Genomic DNA, 16,140 nt, shown 5'->3' on the forward strand with positions numbered 1-16,140 from the left:
AGCACTTACATTCCTGGAAATTAGGTCAGCTGCAGAATGAAAGAAAGACTCCAAATGGGACAGAGACTGAGATGAAAGCTGGCACACTTCTGTGGAAATTTTACACCACTCCTGTCAACTTTTACATCACAAAACATCAACCACCTGGTAGCACTTCGGGCTGAAAAAAAGGGCAATTGGGGGATGGTGGGGAGGAGGGGTTTTCTTCCTCTTCCACACAATTTGAGACATCAGAGGCGAGTGTGTGGCTCTTGTGTAATTGTGTTCATAAGCACAGAAGGAACACTGAAATTCCTCATGCAAGTAAATAAAGGTGATTGTGATTTCTATCCTGCCGGGATCAGACTGTTCAAAGGAAGCAAAGTCCCCATCTCACCCCATCTCCCCATCCTTCCCCTCTCTTCCCATTATATAGACTGTGTTTCCTGTGCTTCCTTGGGAACTTCTAATTGCCTATTGTGCTTGCTGCTCAGCTGTCTGGGTGATGTGCACTGACAAGCCACGTTCTCAAAAAAAGTGATGCGTACTCCTGAGGTTCTAGGGGAAGAGCTTTATCTGCCTCTTACATGATTTCCCTCCCACACAGTTCTCTCAAAGTCCTCCTCCCTCATGTCTCTTGCAATGTAAAGTACATATATCAAGCAGAAGTGCAATGTGTGTCGAGTGGAAAGTAAGCATGCAAGCCTTGTTCCCGAGTCAACCATGTGAAGAAAGTTGAGCAATTTGTCAGCTGTTCTCGCTGCTAGTCCGCAGAACTTTGTTCAAAGTTGTTCTCAGAAGCTGTGAGCCATTTTCTGCCTCCGCTCAAATTAGTTGGAAGGTCTGGGAAGCAAAAGCAAAAGAGAGTGGGAGGAGCCCTTTACAAGGATGTCAGTGATATTCTCAGGTTGGAAAATCAGGAGGAAAAAGAGGAGGATTTTAAAGGCAGTTTCTCACAGATCAATATGACAGGCCATATCATTTGTTTTTCTCTGTTTGCCACCTGTGAACAAAAAACTAAGGCACAGTTGCATTTTGCATTCACTATTTTTGACTTGTACTTGCAAAGGTATGTGTTTGTTCATTTACATAATAAATCATATAGCACTCACTGAACTGAGCAATTAAAATTTTTACAACATTTTTTAAAAATCTGTGTTGAACATCTCGGAAATAATGCAATGTGGCAGATTTTGCAGTGCAGATGTCACTCTTTAATTCAAGGAAATATTCTGAAAAATACAAGCTGAAGCATCTTGTTAGCTTAGATTAGCATTAACACTGGAAAAGCTGATAAAATTGCCTTCCACTGTTTGAGATGCTCACTAACGACCTTCATATCTTAAAAGCAGATGATAGAGTGGTATCTCGACAATATTCTCATCTAACTCTCCACTAGAAATCTGAAAAACAACAAAGGTGATGAAACCGAATCCGAAAGTTTCCCTTACATTTTAATTTCTCTCTTTTTTGTAATGAATAAAAGATCTGAATTAAATTAAGATAGCTTTTATAAACCTGTTGTTCAAATCTGTATGCATTTCTTCTTTTATTCAAATATCTAAAATGCATTCAAATTCCAACTGGTGTGAATGTGATATTTGCCATGTGCAGTACTTCAGGGGTATTGGAATACAAGGCAGCATCAAACAAACTCTGTTCTCTTTGGAAACACCATGAACACCATAAGCTAATTTGATTTTTCAAAGTTTAGCGTCAATTTAACCTGTAAAATTATTGAAAAAAAATGTAAATTTCAAATCAGAACCTTGGGCAGGGAACACAACAACCAGCTCCAGAACTGGCTTCAAATAAAGTAAATCAATGGAGTCTATAGGAGTAAAACTTTTTCTTCTCTGTTGCAGTACTGTTTCATGATTGAGGCTGATAACGTAATGTACCATAGATGATGTGATACTGAAGGCAGTCAGAGGAAGTCTGCAGTTCTCAGCTGCAGAACCAGACAGGACTTGTTGAGCTGTACTTGGTCTAGAAATACAGACTGATTACCATCTGATTTGGTACCCAGCAAACATAGTCTGTATGACGCAGGTTAAACACTGTCAACTTAGATGTTGACCAAAGTAATTCTGTGGATCTGATCGGTTTTTTAAAAGACACAGTTGAGCTGCGTATAATTTCCTAATCCAGTGGTTTCAAGTGAAAAGTGTCATGACAACCTTTGTGCAATGTTCTCATCTTTTGCAATTGTTAGAAACAAAAATGAAGATCTGAATCACCCCTCTGTAAGCTGAAATGTGTTAAACCTGTTAAGCACTCATGCATTCAGACAATAACATGATAACGACATACCGCTAGAGGCAACAAAATATGAAATTTGGGATTTTTCCTTTTAAAATCTGGTTAAGTTCAGTTAATGGCTAGTCAGAAAAAGTCTTTGACGCTGTGCTGGCAAAGTTTGGACTCTTGACATGAGAATTTAACACATTGCGACAAGGTTGATGTCGAGTGTTGCTGATAACCGGCAACAGCACAAACTCTCCAGAAACACTATGAAACCAGCTGAGGTCAGCAGTGTGCAGAGAACAGCAGTGAGCATAAAGATGTGCTGAATGAACACGGATGTGAAGTCACACAGCTACACACAACAACATGAAAAAAGGAGGAGAGTGACTGTACAACATCCACAAACCATCCTGGTTCTCGAATCCAGCAGACTGAAATTAAAGCTTATGCGTTAAATTAGTTTAATCAGTGAACCTCTCTCATCAGAGGGATCCGCTCCGTCCCCCATCTGCTCCCCGTCAGTTCCACTTCAGCGCTACCTCAGGTCTGCAGACTGATAGAACCCTGCAGGCCTGGCACCAGGTTCAGCCACCATGATGAGGACATTTACATTTTAAGCATTTGGCTGATGCTGTATGGAGAGTGATTTACAGTTAGCAGGACCTGAGTGCAGAGGCTGACCTTGAGTGAATCACTGGTACTCTTTGTTTTATGAACCGAGCTGCAGCATTGCGTTCACATTCATGTTGTGTGTTCACTGTATTATCAGAAATCAGGAGAACAGCCCATGTTTTCCCACAAAACATCACATGTTTAAACACTTTGTCTCTCTGGAAGTTAACTTATCAACTAGGCCAGCAACACAATGAAATGTATTACTAAGGCCTGACTAATAAACATGCTTATTAGATTAATGTACTGAGTGTATTTTATGGTTCATGATGTTTAAAGGATAAAAGGTTGTGTGAACCAAGTTGTACTCTCCCACAAGTGACTGAAACACATTTGACTCTGTACATAAAGCATTCACAGTTTGATCAAATGAAGAATATACTAATAAGACTCCTCTATAATTTAAAGAACATTGTGGTGCAGGAAAAATGCAGGTTATATTTTCAAAGATTTTCCCTAAAATATTTACTTAGTGACATGATTATTAGGCAATCTGAGGGAAAACCAATCAAGCCAAATACATAGGAGGAACAAAAGGTTGACTCTGATGTAGTGGCCAAAGTAAAGATTACAAATGCTGTTGAGAATTAAAAAGCCCAGAGGTGCTTCATGACTGCATTTTTGAAAAAAATGTTTATGCGTGGAGTGGACTCTGTCTTTTGCCCAGAGGCCACTCATGGGTTTTTTCCAAACAGACCATCCTTGTTAAAGGGACACACTACTGCACATACTCAGTGGGCCACACCCAGGAAGCCAGATGCTGGAAACTTTTTTTGGCATATGCACCAGGCAAGCAGTTCTCACTGGACTGAATGATACATTCATGTCTCGTGTTCTATGGGCTCAAAAGTTCAAGTCTTACTACATCTACTAAAACTATGCAGGGTTTCGAATAGCTAACATTAGAAAAAGAAATTAATGTGCTGACTTCAGAGGTCTTCATTAGTAACATGAGCCTTCATAAAAATGTAGTGAGGTCTCAACTGCTGTTATTCAAATGCAGTGGAGTAAAAGTTACACGTTTTCCAAACAAATGAATGCTAAAGTAAAATACAAGTGTTGACTGAGAATTGACTTAAAGCACAATACTTTAGTAAATGTACTTGATCATACATGTCATGGTTGGAAATTACGGCTTCATATTCCACATAAGTGAATGTGCACGTTGACTTTCATTCTAGAATTTTCAGTTTTGTTAATTCAAATAATTCACTGTGGAGGCAAAAGTGTAGCCTACAGAAACAAGGGTGAGTAACTTTTCATAAACGAAGAATTCAACATTTCTATCTTAAAATTCCCTCTGTTACTATACAGAGAGGCTGAACATTTTATCTCCTGACTACCCACTACCTGCTGCCAGGAGTTTCAGTCCTGCAAGGAAAAATGTACTTTCCACCACCTTCCATCACCTTCAGTTCAAGATCAGAGAAGGATAAGAGGATAAAGAGTAATGTCTTACTAAATCATCACTTTTCAAAGTATACTGTGTGACCCTTTACAAGACACTGCTGTAGCTCTGGATAAAAGTCAAGGCTCTTGTTGATGATGACATCGGCTGCTACTGGCCTCTACTATACACCCTATGTTAAATCCAGTGCAAGTAAGTTTATACCTAAGTCACTGTACATCAAATACATATACTGACCATTGCTGAAACCTAACTTAATACATTTACATTCAAGTACTTTCCTCAAGTGCGTGGTGTATGTGTGCTTTGCTTGAGTATTTCCACTTTATGCTACTTTATATCTATTTTACATTTTAGACAGAAATACTGTACATGTTACTCTGTTCAACTAATCTGACAGCTGGAGTTACTTGTTGCTGTTACTGCTTTAATGTAGTTACTGCATACATTATGTGAGGCATTTTCAAACATTTCCACTTGTTTTCAATGCAATTCAATGGATTTTTTAAAGTAGGAATTTGAATGCATGACTTTTACATAAGTTTACTCTATTTACATGGAGGTATTACCATTTTACTCAAGGACAAGGCCTGAATACTTCTTCCACCACAGGTAGGAACACACAAACCTCCAAGAGTCCACTCATACAAATGCACAAGCACGGGCTGAAAAGTGATAAGGCATCTGCTGACTCATCTCTTTAAGCGACCACTTGACCGCTGCCTTTATTTGACACTCCGATTGCCCAGAAAAATGGAAGGTGGTACTAATGGAAATTTAGCTTTTTTTAAAAAAAACACAGAACTCCTCACCACCATCCTGTGCCTCAACTGCTATGATTGCTATGATCCAATCAAATCCCCCTTTCAACCTCCACTCGATGAGGAGGAGATAAGAGTTAAGGTGACCTCGTTCTGAATGAGGCTGGTGATGCTGTATAATTAGACACACTCTGATGTGAAACTGAGTTTATCTGAGGTACAAGAAAACTAGCTTTCCTGGAGTCTTTAATTCAAGATGGATGTTTGTGCATGACAGGCTGAGATGGGCCTCAGAAACGATGAGCAGTACAAACTGCAGCTCCTGCGGTTACCTGTGCAGTGGTAAGCACCTTCTTCTTCGTTTGTCTTTGGCTCCCGTGAAGGATGTGTGTATAGGCAAGAACACAGCTGTTCTAGAAGATGATTTGAATGAAATGTCTCTAACTTTATCAACCCTCAGAGGAAAAACTAACATGGTCATCCATACACAGTGACAAATAATAAGTCATACTGGTCACCACAGACAATTTCTGATGTAGTTTAAATCAGCATTCTTTGTCTTTAGTGCTAATTAGCAGTCCTAAACATCAGCGTGTCAGCATTGTCACTGTGAGCATGCACAGCCTCACAGAGCCTCTAACATACCATGGCTTTTCTTTGCCTCCTTTATCATCTTATAATTTAATATTTTGTGGTTTGTGCTGTGCTTTCTTGTCCATTTCTTTTATTTCTTAATTTATTTTCATTATTCTGTAAAGCCCTCTATAGCCTCTTGAAAAGTCCTAGATCAGTGAAGTTCACTTACTTAAATACTAAATAGGAAGTGTTAAGAGGGAATTAAATTATGCTCTGAATCTCTTTGATTACAGAGAATTACAGATGAAACCACCTCTCCTCGTTTGATTATTTGTTAGCATTTAAAATGATCCCTTTTAATTACATCCTGATAGATTCTAAAGTTGTTGCTCTCTGATGTAGTTTAAATCAGCATTCTTTGTCTTTGAAGCCAAGCTGAAATGAATTCGAGGCATATTGCAGCAGAGGTCAGATCAAACACTTCCTCAGCAAAAGCTGTGGAGGTACAAATTAGTAACTGAACATTCTTAAGGAATATTCTTGGAATAGCATATGTAGCTTCTTTCCACATTAAAACAAAATGAATTAAAGATATGCTGTAAATTAATGTGTGTCTGTAGTTCTTAAATTTTCTTTAAGTTTATTTTGAGTGATGGTTCTGAGTGTGCAACGTTTGGCCAAGAAGCAGCGAGTACCAATGATCGTTGCATCAATTAAAAATACATTTTGGTCACTTGGATCTTCGAATCCAAAATACAAAAAAGTGTGGTGCTTAATGACCCAGGTGGCATGTGAAGAGATTCACAATTACAAGGTTATAATTCTTATCCCTACATTTCAGAGGCAAATAGTTTAGTCTCTAGTTAGGCTACTTTTCAAATCACAGCTGGACCAGCTGTAAGTTAAGTTTAACAGCTGCTGAGATTTTTGATCACACCCCAAGACTTTTAATTTTAGTGCAGTATTTTCACTGTGTGGTATTGCTTCTTTTACCAAAGCGAAAGAACTGAATAATTCTTTCACCCCTGGGTACTCAACTGATGACTCAGGTCAGACAAAAAAACTTTGGGAACCACTTGACCTGAAAATGTCATGGTGTCTAGGATGACATTTGTTCTTTTATCTCAGAATGTCATAGAGGAAGATACCACTTCTTTGTCCACTAAGTCCATTACAGTAATAAGCTTGGTTTAACAAGGCATATAACATGCTGTACTTGTTTGTTATTGATGTTCCTCAAATTGAAAATCTCTGTGGTCTGTGTTCAAATCGGACATATTTCCAAATTAGATGTCTTGCAATGTTGACGATAACTGTGATATTGGAAAATTAAATACTGATGTTAAAAATATACCTTATATAATACTGACATAAATAACCCAGCACACATGTTAGGCCCAGTGGATCTTTGTTAATCAGTTCATCTGGCTGCCTTTTCACTATTCAGAGAGGGTTATCCTTCTTTTTGTATGCTTTTGAACAGTTATGGTTAGAGACTTCCTCTCCACCTCCCTGCTCTCAAATTTCGAGTAATTGATTCACCAAAAGAGACAAAACACACAGTAAAAAAGTTAAGCATGAATTTGACTGAAATCCCCTTTTTTAATGTTTGTAAGGATTGCAATAATATGATTATTGGTTTATCTTTTGGCCATAATAATCACATAGTGAACACCTCATGTTGAGACATCCCTAATCAAACACAACATAAGGCCAAGCTGCTCACTATATGAATACTTCAGAGGACAAGAGTAGTTACAATATGTAACAACTTAAAATCCACACAGTTTCTGTCTCTCCCATCTGGCTGTATCTCACTCTGCAGACACACACTTCCTCCATGCTTCAGTACATTTCCCTCACTCTATTTTTCACTGACTCTGTCTCACTTTGTCTCTTCTTCTTTTCACAGCCAAATATCCTCCCTCTTATCTCTCCTCCTGTCTATCTCGCACATTTTTCTCACTTTCTGATCCTTCTGTCTGGCCCTCTCTCTCTCTGTCTAATTAATTTTCTCATATTTCTCAGGCTGTGGGTGATCAATGACCTCTCACTAATTTACTTGGCAGCACACACAGTGGAAGTTTCAGGCTATCTGGTGGAGTTGGTTACATGTCAGCAGGCGCCCATGCGCAGTGTATGAAGCGAACAGACCTCTGCATATATTGGAGTCTGTATTAACATCTCTGTCACAGGCTGGAAATGAAGCAGAAATTGAATTTTGAGGCCAACCGCTTCTTATTTCAAAAGGCTGACCTTCACATACTAAGTTTAGATGGATGAATATATTATACATTGTGTATACAGAAACAGCCTCCCCACACACTCTTACACCTACCAAACTGCACCCCCTTCTGCAGAGGTTTCTGGATATTTCTGCACAGCCTCCTGCAGCGTCCTGAGGTCTAATGACCTTCTTATGAGACAATCTCCTGGGTGAAATTTCATGCATTTTGAGATGAACCAAACCATGACAGTAAATGTGTGCACTTTTACACCTGGATGATGCCTCTGCCCATCGGCTCCATCTCTTCTCCGTCTCTGATTCCAATTCAGCTCCACTAATCCATGATAGAGGCACAGCAGGGTCTCCAGAAATCAGTGGCTGGGTCAGATATTTCCTACCCACAAGGGATTATCTGGGCCTGCCTTAGGAAAGTAGGAGAAGAAAAAAAAACTTATCTTGTGTTAACAGGCTCCAAAAAGCAGGCAGGAGATCAAGCTTTTCCTCGCTGTTGAGGTTTATTCATCACAGTTAAAGGGATAAGCTAATTTTATGGGAAAAGCATTAAATTTAGTAAGGTTACCTTGACAATCAGCTTGACTTTAAAGCTTTACATCAAACTATCGGCTGAGAGTGTATTATAGATTTAATTAGGTTGTGTGTGTTGTTTTGGAAGTATCGATGAAGGAATGATTGTTAACAACTTGAATCGAGTGTAAAGTAGAAGTCGGGAAAGAGTTTTCTGTGCGAGTCTCTTGGCAGACCACATGGTAGAAGCTTTCATGCCATCTGTGCTTCATCAGCTTTAGTGAAAAAGTAACAGGGCTTATCAGAGGAGAAGCACAAAGAGAGCTCAGCTATAAGAGGACATTATGATATCTGACAGGATGAAGGCTGCCTATCTGGGTGAGTAAAGCTCTGTCTGTTCTGTGAGTCTGTGCAGCACTTCATTGCCTAATAATACAACATTATGGAAAGAGGTTTTCATAAAGGCAAGTTAGACTTTCATATAAAGATCAAGATTTTAAATGTAGGATATTTCTTGCGATAAAATCCACTTGTAAAATGTGGTCAGAATACAAACGTGCTCCACAAACAGGGGAGGGGCAGCATATCAACAGAGTAACCCCCAACTGCTGCTCAACGTAGTGTTTGCTGTAGATGCAGCTATTGTTAGCTCAGTTAGCTTAGTTAGCCCTACAGTCAGTGTCATCATAACATCAACACTGTTGTTTACTCACATTCTGTTGTCAATTCATTTTGGAATGTTTTAAATTACAATCATGGCCACATCATACAAATTGCCCATTTAAACACATTAAACCGCTAATGAATGCAATTTCAATTTCTTGTGCCTTTTGTAACGTTGCTACATGTGGAGCCACCACAGCCCAGCACTGTTTTCACCTGACAGCAGTTCTTCAGTCAAAGACCCAGCATCACAGTTCCCATTATGAGTGATATTTAGACCTAGTGGTCAGTGGAGTTTAATACTTTTAGCCACCTGACTACAGAAGTGTTTAAAACTTGCTCATTAAGACAGGACTGCATGCTTTTTTTCTTCATGCATTCTAAACGAAAAGTTTTCTCCACACCAATCATGAAGATCGGAAAAGGACATATTAACTCATTTTTATTTTCATTTTTTAGCCTAAAGACATTGAATCTAATGAATACTGGAATACAAATCTACCAGTAGGAACTTTCAGTCGAAGCATGTCTCTAAATGGGGAGGGAATGTTTACTTCAAAAGTTTGTATGCTTAGGCATTCTCAGGGTGCTTTACATACAATTTAACTTTTTCTAAAGTATGAGTAAGAGTATATGAACACAAAATGGTGAAAGACAGCAGCTCACGATAGCTGTCTTGAGTCAAACCTTCTTTCGTCATTATCAGCTATCAAAGAGGATATGGTAAAAGAAGTCAGTGGTAGTCTTACATTTAGGTATGAGTGTTTCCCCTCTGCAGTACCCCTCCCCTTTTCTACTCCATGTTACATAACCAAGATTAGTTCATTTCTCTATCCTGCGTGTTGTTGTTTGTTAACCTTCACTATCCTGCTATCCTTCTTTGCAAATGAGCACTCAGCTTCTGATAGCCACATCTGGTATCTGTTTCTGGCAATTAGGCCTGTAGGGAACGTGTCGTTCTTTCATGCCCTCTGAGGGCCCCGCTACATGTGTTTGCAATCTCGCTCTTCCTGAATTTAGTCGTCACTGGCATTCCCCCTGTGGTGTTTGTTTGGGTAAAGCGCCCTGTGTACAGGCCTGTCCCTTTGCAGAGCTTAGACTGAAAAGCCTCAAACGTCACGCTGATTACCTCCGGTTGGGGTAGCAACACTGCCAAGAACTCAACCCAGAAAACAACTCAGTGTTCTGCTGTTCACAGTGTGTGTGTGTGTGTGTGTGTGTGTGTGTGCGATCTGGGCCGATCTATTCAACAAGTAAATATTGTGACATTAATCATGTGGATGATTATTCCCACAGCAAAGCCGGGGAGCTGAATGCCTTTTCAGCAGCTGAGGATGTGTTTTTATCTGCTGAATATTCATCCCATGACTGAAAATAGATAATCAGGACCACAGTATGTGCTGCTGATAATCATGTGTTTGTTTTTTCACAATCGTGTTTGTTTTTTTACAGTTGTTTGAAACCCCATTTCCACCCTATCTCATAATTAAGAGTTCTGCCCCACCCTAAACATATAAATGGTACTTTTGACTTTTCACATTATCTTTCATAAAGGGTTTCATATGCTTATTGCATGTGTAACCTTCAACCTTGTAACCTTGTAAGAAACTGCTGTCATATACAATGGACTACAAACAAGTTTTGTTTAGTGGTTAATTGTGGTTATTATTATTAGTGTTAAAGGTTGACTGCACTGCTGTGTTTTGCCGTCACAGAGTGTAAGTTTGAATTTTGAGGAGAGGAAGCGTTATATTAAGTTTGGCCATAGACCAGATGCATATTAAGTCACAGATGGCTTATTTTAAAAGATCATGTTTTGCCTTAAAATAACGGATTTTATCATCCCAAACTCAGCCAGAAAATCAGTTAACATTCAAAATATCCACAAAGATGGCTACAGAACGTTCAGGTGGGTGTTAAAATGAGCTGGTTGGCTGGGTTGGTTGCAGTGGTCTTGCTCAGACGTCACAGCACTGCCAACCCTTCCGCCTCCTTATGAGAAATTCGGCATATGCATGTAATCTGACAATCTGTAATATGACACGTATTTTAGAAATATTGGTATGATACATATGAAAGACACAAAACTAACATGGTTTGGTAAAACGGTTCTAAGTTTATATTCTGCTGACGTTTAATAGTTAACAGAAAACCGCTGTGTTTTCATTACAGGTATGTTGTAGTTATACTTTAAACATGAGTCACATAATGAAGCATCACATATTACAACTTTCAGTATGTCTGCTAATATATTCAGTCCCCCACTTCATACTTTGGTTTAAGTATGAAGTGGGTTTCAGTGGTTTTCAGTGGTTTTCTAAATGTCCTGCAAAATCCAGTCCATCCACTCTGGGTTCACTGCCACTGGCTACAAGTCCCAAGGCCTACAAGGTGCACTTTACAAATACAGGTCATTTGTCAAGTGAAAGACATTAAAGTGTAAAAGCTCCAGGTATTAAGACCACAGAGCACAAGCTGATCTATCTTCCATCACTTCAGCGGTGGAGAAATGCTGAGCCTGCAGCGAGGGACTCTGAGAATCGTTCTGTGCCTGCGCTGCGTGATGGACTTGTGTTACAGCTCCGCTCTCCATTCAGCTAACAAGTGGGCTTGGACACGCTGAACTTTGCAGCTTCTGCTTCTGCTTTCCTCTGGGCTCAACCATTACATTACATGATGCCTGGAGACCTTACACCATATTCAGTTTCACAGTACACTGACTCAATATCCGGCAAGGCAACGCTCCGTTTTTGTTTGTGGCGTTGAGGGCGGGCAGACAGGATTTTTCAGTGTTGTTGTCGTTCTGATGCTCTCTGGTGCATCTGAGTGGGGCTGAGAGGGCACTGCTTCTCGATCTAAGAGCTGCATGACAGTGCAAATCAACCCAACAGGGAAATAAACAAAAACAGGCACCCTTGACATTTACGTGTAGAGCTCAGAAGCAGCGATGCATCCCCTGGTTTTGAATTTGACCTTCTCAATAAACACTTGTTGTGAATGATTTTAGTATAATAGTGGTCTGAAACAAGATGTGGTTTTTGATTCCTCGTTTCCCTCTTGTGACAAACTGTGATTGTAACAGTGCTTTATAAGGAATCTTTTCAAATTAAATCAACTGAAAACCATATATATTATTTTAGTTTTTATTGTTCTTATATTAAGACAAAGACAGTGTGTTGGTTTTGCTCCACCTTTATATGGTATGAAAATGTTATTGTCTGCTGTACCAAACTCACACTGATCGATGATGTTTTCATGACTATTTCTTTGTCAGAGATGATGGTTATTGATCAACAGGGGAAAAAAGCCATCGAACTTCAAACAAGTTTCAAACAGTTTTTGTAACACTGCCTTCTTTTCATTTCTCCTCGACCAGCTGTCCTCCTGGATTCTCTCTCTGTCCATAATGCATCTTGCTATGATTTGACTTCTGTGTACCATTACACATATATTTGGATCAGTTTCCACTTTGAATGTAACAATTCAGTGTTGCGCAAACCAGCTCCATATAGAAATAGCTGTCGCAGTTTGCTATGGAAGAACTTGACTACATGGAGCCCTAATCTCAGTTTCACCCAACTCCTTTGGTGATAGTGTTGGAGTCTTGGCCTGGAGCACCGACTTGGAGCCAGGCCTTACTATCACACTGTTGAAAGTATTGGAGCAAAACCATGAAAACCAAATACAAAAGCAAAACACATATGGGAGTGAAATTCAGGTGTCCGCATACTTTTGGCTGTGCGCTGTGCTGGCATGTGTTAATGGGATTCATGTCTACTTATGGTATAACAAGAGACATCCGGTGAAATCAAGCAACTTGTGGTGAGAAAAATGTCACCAGCGGTCTTCACATAAGACATAAGATCAGTTCACTTTGGAGCTCCTGTGTAAATGTAGTCAGTCTTGTTTAAAAGCAATAACACTGTCAAGGTCATGTTTCACTGTGGCGGCTGGCTGATCTACATTTCCTCCAGCTGCAGTTCACTGCTGCCAATAACCGCAGCGCAGCGCGACCTTGAGTGTGTTTCTGCTTAATTGAGTATATACACCTGTGTGTGGGAAGCCCCGGTGGAAATCAAACCTCAAACCCCAACCCTGCCAATGTTAGTGCCATGAGCCACACAGGACCACCTCTGCTGAAAAATGACCACACACTTTACAGCAATACACACTCGCTGACACACATTTTTACTGAGTTTTTTTGCAAATGCTGTACTCCTACAGGACCTTTATGTCCACTCATTCACTAATGGATTACAGTAACCATTATAAACTGAATTTCTTGATAAATGTTTCACTTTTTGTGTTTGTCTTTGCTCCACTGTATGATAGATCTATAAAGAATATATGGAAATATTGCAGATAGGAAATAGAGTCTGAGAGAATTGCCATGTACATGGATAGAAATGAACCATCTGCAGCTGCTTTTGTTAAGGTGACCAATGGGCTAAACGAGCAGAAAGTCACTGTGGTCCGCTGAGTGACTGATGCTGCCCTCCTACCTTTCAGTCCAGAGTGGCCAGCCATAGCAGGCCCCTAATTGGGCGTCTGGATGACAGAAGGGATCCTTCAAAGAAGCATTTATCATGTCCTTCAGAAGTCACAGAGAGCAGACGGTACAGTCACGACATCAGCCGAGTGTTCGTCTTTGGCTGAAGGGGAGGTGAGGTGATGATAAGGTAGAAACACAGATTTCAAACAATGATCTTTGCAAATGTACTCCATTCTGAGAGTATAGGTGTAAAGAAACATACGCTGATGCACATGCATTGCATTTTAACATATACACAAAAATATAGACACATTTAGTGGTGTGGATGTTAATTTAAGCCTGAATGCTATGACAGAAAATTACAACACAGTAATATTACAGTTTTTGTTGCAGTGGAGTCTCGTTGATTTGGTAAGAACCACATAGCAGCTGTTTCTGGTTAAATAAAAAGGATTTTATTCATGAACAAGGCACTCTATCTCTGTAGGGATATTTTCCACAATTTGGACATTTAGGACAACAATGAGAGGCTGTCAGGGGCAAAAACAAACACTTTAATTGGACGTATTTTGACGGCCAAAGTTGCCCTTGAGGATTAGGATGGAGGAGGATTACAGCTCTAATGTTTTTCTAGCCATGAGACATTAACACACCAAAATATTCAAACACAGGGTATTTAACAATACTGGAATTCACTTTTAAGGAACAACATTGCTCTTGTAAAGCAGAGCAGGTCTTTTTTCACTGTTGCAGTAATATGTCTATACTTTTAATATATTTTCAGTACCTAGTATCACATAGAAGGGCTAGCTACAGATTGAATTAATGAATATAAAGAACCGATATGTCCTCCCAACATCTCTGGATAACAAGTGTCACTAATGCCCCGGGCACAGCGTTTAACCATAACCAGCTTTAAGTCCACACAACCAACCAGAAAAAGAAGAAACTCTGGATGGATTGCATGAGGGTCACTGCAATTTTGAGTGTAAACTGTTCGGCTGAAGAAGCATGATTTGATTACAGTTATGAGACAGCCTATTGTGTCATTATGTCTCTAAATAAACTATATTGTAATTCTAATTTACCAGCTAGGGCTAGTTGGTTTGGGCTAGCCAACCAGCTAACATGGAAGACCACTGTGACTGAGCCATGTACCTCGCATGTTCCCAGCTGGCATGTTAGCATTGTAGGGCAGAAATCATTAAAGAGTCAGGGATGACATGCTAAGGTTCTGTTTCAGAACGGAAACTATGTATGAAAGATTCCAGTTACATAAGATAAGATAAGATAAGATAAGATAAGATAAGATATGATAAGATAAGATAAGATATTTAGTTGCAAGGCTATCTGGGCATCCCCACCAATAACAATGGTTTAATCTGTGTTAAATTAATAATGTTCTTTTTTTTTTTTCATTTTTACTAATCTAATAATCTCTTGCTGTAGTTTTTTGTTCAGGGTTATTTTTATTTCCCTGTAAAAAAAAAAGAGCAGAGAGTACTTGAGGAAATACTCCTCAAAGTAATTGTGTGTAGTGATACCACTTAGTCATCTCTGACTTGTCTGTTGATGATGAGCATTTCAAAACACTTGAACTATGTGGCACACGCTCCGCTGTTCTCCAGTAAAACCGACTTGACAGCTTGACGGGATCACTCCAAACAGTTAAGGAGGCAGAATGGATGCTCTTAAGCTCCCACAGCTCTTAAAGGCATCTCAAGCAGCTATGCACACCCACGCAGACTGCACTCACACACACACACATATAGAGGAATGCACTGACTTTAACACAAGCTGCTCGAACACAAAAAGAGACACTATCAAATGAAGTGCATCTGTAACAGCCTATAAAAGAGAAATGGTGCAACCACAAATTCAGATAAATTCATGCATAAACATTCATGCGCAATCATTCAGACCTTGTACTTTTCCTGAGGTGAAAGTAGAATTACCACACTGTAGAAATACTCTGCAAAGTCCCACATTTAAAAAATTATTTACTACTCAGTAAAAGCATAATTAATTTAAAGTGTGAAAAGTAAAAGTACTCATTCTGCAGTGAAATGTTCCCTGTCAGCATTTTGGTATATGATGTTTTTGAATTAATATTATTGCTGCATTAACTGCATTTTCCTGCTGTTTAGCACATATTAACAACTTTGCATACAGTTGGATGGTTTAATCTACAGCTGTGCATTAAACTCTTTAAGATCACCACATGTTTGCAACATGGCTGTGGCCATGGCTTTGCAGAAGAGATGTAAATCATTATCATGGTTAGCCTGATAGATCAGCATAAATACTGAAAGCAAGGGAAACAGCTAGTCCTGCGCTGTCCAAAGTTTAAAAAATACACCTTTTAACATCACCGATTAATATGTATCTCATTTGTTTTCTAGTACAGAAACAGGAGTGTAAAATCTGTAATTTGCCAGTTTCACGTTTTTTATGTATTCTCCTACTTTCCAGAGACCTGTTGGTTTCATTTTTTTTCTGGGTCATTGTTATGCAGTCTCTCACTGTGCATTTAATGATAAATGAGTCAACTGAACACCAGCATTTAATGCAAGAAATAACAAAATAATAA

The sequence above is a fragment of the Scatophagus argus genome, chromosome 18 (genome assembly GCF_020382885.2).
Source record: "Scatophagus argus isolate fScaArg1 chromosome 18, fScaArg1.pri, whole genome shotgun sequence".
Taxonomy (NCBI): Eukaryota; Metazoa; Chordata; class Actinopteri; family Scatophagidae; genus Scatophagus; species Scatophagus argus.